Source organism: Amia ocellicauda, unplaced genomic scaffold, assembly GCF_036373705.1.
Source record: "Amia ocellicauda isolate fAmiCal2 unplaced genomic scaffold, fAmiCal2.hap1 HAP1_SCAFFOLD_88, whole genome shotgun sequence".
Taxonomy (NCBI): Eukaryota; Metazoa; Chordata; class Actinopteri; order Amiiformes; family Amiidae; genus Amia; species Amia ocellicauda.
The window spans coordinates 317782-327251 of NW_027103014.1; positions in this window are offsets into that span (position 1 = coordinate 317782).

Sequence of the window (9470 nt, forward strand, 5' to 3'; positions counted from 1 at the left end):
AGCGCGGAGCCCGCACCCACCGGGGAGGTGTAGCCCTGCAGGCTGAGCGCTGGGAGCCGTCGGTCAGTGAGTGCTGAAGGAAAGCTCCAGCGCGGAGCCCGCACCCACCGGGGAGGTGTAGCCCTGCAGGCTGAGCGCCGGGAGCCGTCGGTCAGTGAGTGCTGAAGGAAAGCTCCAGCGCGGAGCCCGCACCCACCGGGGAGGTGTAGCCCTGCAGGCTGAGCGCCGGGAGCCGTCGGTCAGTGAGTGCTGAAGGAAAGCTCCAGCGCGGAGCCCGCACCCACCGGGGAGGTGTAGCCCTGCAGGCTGAGCGCTGGGAGCCGTCGGTCAGTGAGTGCTGAAGGAAAGCTCCAGCGCGGAGCCCGCACCCACCGGGGAGGTGTAGCCCTGCAGGCTGAGCGCCGGGAGCCGTCGGTCAGTGAGTGCTGAAGGAAAGCTCCAGCGCGGAGCCCGCACCCACCGGGGTGTGTAGCCCTGCAGGCTGAGCGCTGGGAGCCGTCGGTCGTTCGGTCGGTCAGAGAGTGAGTGTGTGTGCTGAAGGGAAGCTCCAGCCCGGAGCCCGCACCCACCGGGGTGTGTAGCCCTGCAGGCTGAGCGCTGGGAGCCGTCGGTCAGTGAGTGCTGAAGGAGAGCTCCAGCCCGGAGCCCGCACCCACCGGGGAGGTGTAGCCCTGCAGGCTGAGCGCTGGGAGCCGTCGGTCGTTCGGTCGGTCAGAGAGTGAGTGTGTGTGCTGAAGGAGAGCTCCAGCCCGGAGCCCGCACCCACCGGGGAGGTGTAGCCCTGCAGGCTGAGCGCTGGGAGCCGTCGGTCGTTCGGTCGGTCAGAGAGTGAGTGTGTGTGCTGAAGGAGAGCTCCAGCCCGGAGCCCGCACCCACCGGGGAGGTGTAGCCCTGCAGGCTGAGCGCTGGGAGCCGTCGGTCGTTCGGTCGGTCAGAGAGTGAGTGTGTGTGCTGAAGGAGAGCTCCAGCCCGGAGCCCGCACCCACCGGGGAGGTGTAGCCCTGCAGGCTGAGCGCTGGGAGCCGTCGGTCGTTCGGTCGGTCAGAGAGTGAGTGTGTGTGCTGAAGGAAAGCTCCAGCCCGGCGTCCGTCCCCACCGGGGAGGAGTAGGCCTGCTGACTGAGCGCTGGGAGCCGGGAGCCTTTCCTGCAGTCAGTCGGTCGGTCAGTGAGTGAGTGTGTGTGCTGAAGGGAAGCTCCAGCCCGGCGTCCGTCCCCACCGGGGAGGAGTAGGCCTGCTGACTGAGCGCTGGGAGCCGGGAGCCTTTCCTGCAGTCAGTCGGTCGGTCAGTGAGTGAGTGTGTGTGCTGAAGGGAAGCTCCAGCCCGGCGTCCGTCCCCACCGGGGAGGAGTAGGCCTGCTGACTGAGCGCTGGGAGCCGGGAGCCTTTCCTGCAGTCAGTCGGTCGGTCAGTGAGTGAGTGTGTGTGCTGAAGGAAAGCTCCAGCCCGGCGTCCGTCCCCACCGGGGAGGAGTAGGCCTGCTGACTGAGCGCTGGGAGCCGGGAGCCTTTCCTGCAGTCAGTCGGTCGGTCAGTGAGTGAGTGTGTGTGCTGAAGGGAGGCTCCAGCCCGGCGTCCGTCCCCACCGGGGAGGAGTAGGCCTGCTGACTGAGCGCTGGGAGCCGGGAGCCTTTCCTGCAGTCAGTCGGTCGGTCAGTGAGTGAGTGAGTGAGTGTGTGTGCTGAAGGGAAGCTCCAGCCCGGCGTCCGTCCCCACCGGGGAGGAGTAGGCCTGCTGACTGAGCGCTGGGAGCCGGGAGCCTTTCCTGCAGTCAGTCGGTCGGTCAGTGAGTGAGTGAGTGAGTGTGTGTGCTGAAGGGAAGCTCCAGCCCGGCGTCCGTCCCCACCGGGGAGTTGTGCCCGGGCCCGGGCCTCCTGCCGACGGACCGTGTGGCGCATTGTCCCGACTGCGGACTTTCTCCAGCAAAAAGGCGGAGGTGCAGTACCGCCATTTCGCCACACGAGGGACGGAATGGCACCCAACTGCCCCCTGGTGTCGAAAAAGCGCAAGGGCACCCGGGCCGGTCCGCCCCAGGCAGCGGCCGAGATGCAGCACCGGGGGCCCGGCCTGCCTGCCCTGGAGGTCAGCCTGCCAGCCCTGGAGGTCTGCTATCCAGCCCTGGAGGTCTGCCTGCCAGCCCTGGAGGTCTGCTATCCAGCCCTGGAGGTCTGCCTGCCTGCCATCCAGCCCTGGAGGTCTGCTATCCTGCCCTGGAGGTCTGCTATCCAGCCCTGGAGGTCTGCCTGCCTGCCTGCCAGCCCTGGAGGTCTGCTATCCAGCCCTGGAGGTCTGCCTGCCTGCCCTGGAGGTCTGCTATCCAGCCCTGGAGGTCTGCTATCCAGCCCTGGTAGCAGCACTGCCTGCCCTGGAGGTCTGCCTGCCTGCCCTGGCAGCAGCACTGCCTGCCCTGGTAGCAGCACTGCCTGCCCTGGAGGTCTGCTATCCAGCCCTGGAGGTCTGCTATCCAGCCCTGGAGGTCTGCCTGTTAGCCCTGGAGGTCTGCTATCCAGCCCTGGAGGTCTGCCTGCCTGCCCTGGCAGCAGCACTGCCTGCCCTGGAGGTCTGCCTGCCTGCCCTGGTAGCAGCACTGCCTGCCCTGGAGGTCAGCCTGTTAGCCCTGGAGGTCTGCTATCCAGCCCTGGAGGTCTGCCTGCCTGCCTGTTAGCCCTGGAGGTCAGCCTGTTAGCCCTGGAGGTCTGCTATCCAGCCCTGGAGGTCTGCCTGCCTGCCTGTTAGCCCTGGAGGTCTGCTATCCAGCCCTGGAGGTCTGCCTGCCTGCCTGTTAGCCCTGGAGGTCTGCCTGCCTGCCCTGGCAGCAGCACTGCCTGCCCTGGAGGTCAGCCTGCCAGCCCTGGAGGTCTGCCTGTTAGCCCTGGAGGTCTGCCTTCCAGCCCTGGTAGCAGCACTGCCTGCCCTGGTAGCAGCACTGCCTGCCCTGGAGGTCTGCTATCCAGCCCTGGAGGTCTGCCTGCCTGCCTGTTAGCCCTGGAGGTCTGCTATCCAGCCCTGGAGGTCTGCCTGCCTGCCTGTTAGCCCTGGAGGTCTGCTATCCAGCCCTGGAGGTCTGCCTGCCTGCCCTGGAGGTCTGCCTGCCTGCCATCCAGCCCTGGAGGTCTGCTATCCTGCCCTGGAGGTCTGCTATCCAGCCCTGGTAGCAGCACTGCCTGCCCTGGAGGTCTGCCTGCCTGCCCTGGAGGTCTGCCTGTTAGCCCTGGAGGTCAGCTATCCAGCCCTGGTAGCAGCACTGCCTGCCCTGGTAGCAGCACTGCCTGCCCTGGAGGTCAGCCTGCCAGCCCTGGAGGTCTGCCTGTTAGCCCTGGAGGTCTGCTATCCAGCCCTGGAGGTCTGCCTGCCTGCCCTGGAGGTCTGCCTGCCTGCCTGTTAGCCCTGGAGGTCTGCTATCCAGCCCTGGAGGTCTGCCTGCCTGCCTGTTAGCCCTGGAGGTCTGCCTGCCTGCCCTGGCAGCAGCACTGCCTGCCCTGGAGGTCTGCTATCCAGCCCTGGAGGTCTGCCTGCCTGCCCTGGCAGCAGCACTGCCTGGCCTGGAGGTCAGCCTGTTAGCCCTGGAGGTCTGCTATCCAGCCCTGGAGGTCTGCCTGCCTGCCTGTTAGCCCTGGAGGTCTGCCTGTTAGCCCTGGAGGTCTGCCTTCCAGCCCTGGTAGCAGCACTGCCTGCCCTGGTAGCAGCACTGCCTGCCCTGGAGGTCTGCTATCCAGCCCTGGAGGTCTGCCTGCCTGCCTGTTAGCCCTGGAGGTCTGCTATCCAGCCCTGGAGGTCTGCCTGCCTGCCCTGGAGGTCTGCCTGCCTGCCATCCAGCCCTGGAGGTCTGCTATCCTGCCCTGGAGGTCTGCTATCCAGCCCTGGTAGCAGCACTGCCTGCCCTGGAGGTCTGCTATCCAGCCCTGGAGGTCTGCCTGCCTGCCTGTTAGCCCTGGTAGCAGCACTGCCTGCCCTGGAGGTCAGCCTGCCAGCCCTGGAGGTCTGCCTGTTAGCCCTGGAGGTCTGCTATCCAGCCCTGGAGGTCTGCCTGCCTGCCCTGGAGGTCAGCCTGTTAGCCCTGGAGGTCTGCCTGCCTGCCCTGGAGGTCTGCTATCCAGCCCTGGAGGTCTGCCTGCCTGCCTGTTAGCCCTGGAGGTCTGCTATCCAGCCCTGGAGGTCTGCCTGCCTGCCTGTTAGCCCTGGAGGTCTGCCTGCCTGCCCTGGCAGCAGCACTGCCTGCCCTGGAGGTCAGCCTGCCAGCCCTGGAGGTCTGCCTGTTAGCCCTGGAGGTCTGCCTTCCAGCCCTGGTAGCAGCACTGCCTGCCCTGGTAGCAGCACTGCCTGCCCTGGAGGTCTGCTATCCAGCCCTGGAGGTCTGCCTGCCTGCCTGTTAGCCCTGGAGGTCTGCTATCCAGCCCTGGAGGTCTGCCTGCCTGCCCTGGAGGTCTGCCTGCCTGCCATCCAGCCCTGGAGGTCTGCTATCCTGCCCTGGAGGTCTGCTATCCAGCCCTGGTAGCAGCACTGCCTGCCCTGGAGGTCTGCTATCCAGCCCTGGAGGTCTGCCTGCCTGCCTGTTAGCCCTGGTAGCAGCACTGCCTGCCCTGGAGGTCAGCCTGCCTGCCCTGGAGGTCTGCCTGCCTGCCCTGGTAGCAGCACTGCCTGCCCTGGAGGTCAGCCTGCCTGCCCTGGAGGTCAGCCTGCCAGCCCTGGCAGCAGCACGGCCTACCTGCCTGCCTGCCCTGGAGGTCTGCCTGCCTGCCTGCCCTGGAGGTCAGCCTTCCAGCCCTGGCAGCAGCACGGCCTACCTGCCTGCCAGCCTGCCCTCCCCAGCCACACAGCCCTGCCTGCCTGCCTGCCAGCCCTGGAGGTCTCCCTGCCAGCCCTGGAGGTCTGCCTGCCTGCCTGCCTGCCTGCCCTGGAGGTCTGCCTGCCTGCCCTGGAGGTCTGCCTGTTAGCCCTGGAGGTCAGCTATCCAGCCCTGGTAGCAGCACTGCCTGCCCTGGTAGCAGCACTGCCTGCCCTGGAGGTCAGCCTGCCAGCCCTGGAGGTCTGCCTGTTAGCCCTGGAGGTCTGCTATCCAGCCCTGGAGGTCTGCCTGCCTGCCCTGGAGGTCTGCCTGCCTGCCTGTTAGCCCTGGAGGTCTGCTATCCAGCCCTGGAGGTCTGCCTGCCTGCCTGTTAGCCCTGGAGGTCTGCCTGCCTGCCCTGGCAGCAGCACTGCCTGCCCTGGAGGTCTGCTATCCAGCCCTGGAGGTCTGCCTGCCTGCCCTGGCAGCAGCACTGCCTGGCCTGGAGGTCTGCTATCCAGCCCTGGAGGTCTGCCTGCCTGCCTGTTAGCCCTGGAGGTCTGCCTGTTAGCCCTGGAGGTCTGCCTTCCAGCCCTGGTAGCAGCACTGCCTGCCCTGGTAGCAGCACTGCCTGCCCTGGAGGTCTGCTATCCAGCCCTGGAGGTCTGCCTGCCTGCCTGTTAGCCCTGGAGGTCTGCTATCCAGCCCTGGAGGTCTGCCTGCCTGCCCTGGAGGTCTGCCTGCCTGCCATCCAGCCCTGGAGGTCTGCTATCCTGCCCTGGAGGTCTGCTATCCAGCCCTGGTAGCAGCACTGCCTGCCCTGGAGGTCTGCTATCCAGCCCTGGAGGTCTGCCTGCCTGCCTGTTAGCCCTGGTAGCAGCACTGCCTGCCCTGGAGGTCAGCCTGCCTGCCCTGGAGGTCTGCCTGCCTGCCCTGGTAGCAGCACTGCCTGCCCTGGAGGTCAGCCTGCCAGCCCTGGAGGTCTGCCTGTTAGCCCTGGAGGTCTGCCTTCCAGCCCTGGTAGCAGCACTGCCTGCCCTGGTAGCAGCACTGCCTGCCCTGGAGGTCTGCTATCCAGCCCTGGAGGTCTGCCTGCCTGCCTGTTAGCCCTGGAGGTCTGCTATCCAGCCCTGGAGGTCTGCCTGCCTGCCTGTTAGCCCTGGAGGTCTGCTATCCAGCCCTGGAGGTCTGCCTGCCTGCCCTGGAGGTCTGCCTGCCTGCCATCCAGCCCTGGAGGTCTGCTATCCTGCCCTGGAGGTCTGCTATCCAGCCCTGGTAGCAGCACTGCCTGCCCTGGAGGTCTGCCTGCCTGCCCTGGAGGTCTGCCTGTTAGCCCTGGAGGTCAGCTATCCAGCCCTGGTAGCAGCACTGCCTGCCCTGGTAGCAGCACTGCCTGCCCTGGAGGTCAGCCTGCCAGCCCTGGAGGTCTGCCTGTTAGCCCTGGAGGTCTGCTATCCAGCCCTGGAGGTCTGCCTGCCTGCCCTGGAGGTCTGCCTGCCTGCCTGTTAGCCCTGGAGGTCTGCTATCCAGCCCTGGAGGTCTGCCTGCCTGCCTGTTAGCCCTGGAGGTCTGCCTGCCTGCCCTGGCAGCAGCACTGCCTGCCCTGGAGGTCTGCTATCCAGCCCTGGAGGTCTGCCTGCCTGCCCTGGCAGCAGCACTGCCTGGCCTGGAGGTCAGCCTGTTAGCCCTGGAGGTCTGCTATCCAGCCCTGGAGGTCTGCCTGCCTGCCTGTTAGCCCTGGAGGTCTGCCTGTTAGCCCTGGAGGTCTGCCTTCCAGCCCTGGTAGCAGCACTGCCTGCCCTGGTAGCAGCACTGCCTGCCCTGGAGGTCTGCTATCCAGCCCTGGAGGTCTGCCTGCCTGCCTGTTAGCCCTGGAGGTCTGCTATCCAGCCCTGGAGGTCTGCCTGCCTGCCCTGGAGGTCTGCCTGCCTGCCATCCAGCCCTGGAGGTCTGCTATCCTGCCCTGGAGGTCTGCTATCCAGCCCTGGTAGCAGCACTGCCTGCCCTGGAGGTCTGCTATCCAGCCCTGGAGGTCTGCCTGCCTGCCTGTTAGCCCTGGTAGCAGCACTGCCTGCCCTGGAGGTCAGCCTGCCAGCCCTGGAGGTCTGCCTGTTAGCCCTGGAGGTCTGCTATCCAGCCCTGGAGGTCTGCCTGCCTGCCCTGGAGGTCAGCCTGTTAGCCCTGGAGGTCTGCCTGCCTGCCCTGGAGGTCTGCTATCCAGCCCTGGAGGTCTGCCTGCCTGCCTGTTAGCCCTGGAGGTCTGCTATCCAGCCCTGGAGGTCTGCCTGCCTGCCTGTTAGCCCTGGTAGCAGCACTGCCTGCCCTGGAGGTCAGCCTGCCAGCCCTGGAGGTCAGCCTGCCAGCCCTGGAGGTCTGCCTGTTAGCCCTGGAGGTCTGCTATCCAGCCCTGGAGGTCTGCCTGCCTGCCCTGGAGGTCTGCCTGTTAGCCCTGGAGGTCAGCTATCCAGCCCTGGAGGTCTGCCTGCCTGCCCTGGAGGTCTGCCTGCCTGCCCTGGAGGTCTGCCTGTTAGCCCTGGAGGTCTGCCTTCCAGCCCTGGTAGCAGCACTGCCTGCCCTGGAGGTCAGCCTGCCTGCCTGCTGCTGCTAGGCCGCTGCCCCGAGCCGCCGACCCCATCGACAGGAACACGAGAGAGTTTACAAGCGAGAGGAGGCCACATATTCGACACCTTTCGTGCTCGTTTTAGGGTCCTCTCCAGTCTGTTTGGACGTGTGTTATTCTGAATCTGCTGCTTTAACTCAAGGGATTCTGTCGTGATTGATGCCTTGTACTTCGCTGTATGTTTGCACTGGTGTTGTAAGTCGCCCTCTGTAAGATCATCATTTATTATCTGCCAAGAAATAAAGATCATCATAATGTTCCCCAACTTTCAGCTTCTGGGGAGTTTGTTCCAGAGTGTGACGACTCTCTCTCTATCACCATCTCTCTCTCTATCTCCATCTCTCTATCACCATCTCTCTCTCTCTATCTCTATCTCTCTATCACCATCTCTCTCTCTATCTCCATCTCTCTCTATCTCCATCTCTCTCTATCTCCATCTCTCTCTATCTCCATCTCTCTATCTCCACCTCTCTCTCCCTCTCCACCTCTCTCTCTCTATCTCTCCCTCTCTCTATCTCTCCCTCTCTCTCACTGTGTGTGTGTGTGTGTACAGCAGTGTCCCTAGACGAGAGAGAGATCCCTAGACGGGGAAATTACTTTCAAACTGCAGTACCGAAATGTGTCCGTTAGATGGCAGCATGCACCAAGGAATGAAGGAAAGTGCAAAACAAAATGAAAAGGCACATCGCCTGGGCGAAAAATAATCGTAACAAATCAACGGGGGCATTTCTCGGAAAACTAACACCGGGGCAGTGCTCAGGGGGGTCCCACCTCGTGGCCACCCGGTTTGGGGGGCCATCGGGGCCGGCTGAAGAATCGCCCATACTCTGCCATAGGCAGCCCACGGTCCATCCGATCAGAGCAATGCCGGGCGGCCGGCAACCTATGGATCATAACACATCAACGGAGGCATGATAAGAGCATCTTTTATTATCTGCCAAGAAATATAGACCATCACAATGTTCCCCAACTTTCAGCTTCTACCACATCGCTGGGGAGTTTATTCCACTGTGTGACTACTCTCTCTCTCTGTGTGTGTGTGTGTGTGTGTGTGTGTGTGTGTGTACAGCAGTGTCTCCGGTTTTCCTTTTGGAATGCCTTGAAGCCGGGGGGGCTTTGCACTCATGAGAACATAGGGTGTCCTTGCCCTCCTTTCGCAGCCCAGGGCATTGAGAGATCCCTAGACGGGGAAATTACTTTCAAACTGCAGTACCGAAATGTGTCCGTTAGATGGTAGCATGCACCAAGGAATGAAGGAAAGTGCAAAACAAAATGAAAAGGCACATCGCCTGGGCGAAAAATAATCATAACAAATCAACGGGGGCATTTCTCGGAAAACTAACACCGGGGCAGTGCTCAGGGGGGTCCCACCTCGTGGCCACCCGGTTTGGGGGGCGATCGGGGCCGGTTCCGAAAATCGCTAAATCTCCCATAGCCAGCCCACGCTCCATCCGATAGAGCACTGCCGGGCGGCCGGCCGGCAACTACGGATCATAACAAATCAACGGGGGCATTTCTCGGAAAACTAACACCGGGGCAGTGCTCAGGGGGGTCCCACCTCGTGGCCACCCGGTTTGGGGGGCGATCGGGGCCGGTTCCGAAAATCGCTAAATCTCCCATAGCCAGCCCACGCTCCATCCGATAGAGCACTGCCGGGCGGCCGGCCGGCAACTACGGATCATAACAAATCAACGGGGGCATTTCTCGGAAAACTAACACCGGGGCAGTGCTCAGGGGGGTCCCACCTCGTGGCCACCCGGTTTGGGGGGCGATCGGGGCCGGTTCCGAAAATCGCTAAATCTCCCATAGCCAGCCCACGCTCCATCCGATAGAGCACTGCCGGGCGGCCGGCCGGCAACTACGGATCATAACAAATCAACGGGGGCATTTCTCGGAAAACTAACACCGGGGCAGTGCTCAGGGGGGTCCCACCTCGTGGCCACCCGGTTTGGGGGGCGATCGGGGCCGGTTCCGAAAATCGCTAAATCTCCCATAGCCAGCCCACGCTCCATCCGATAGAGCACTGCCGGGCGGCCGGCCGGCAACTACGGATCATAACAAATCAACGGGGGCATTTCTCGGAAAAC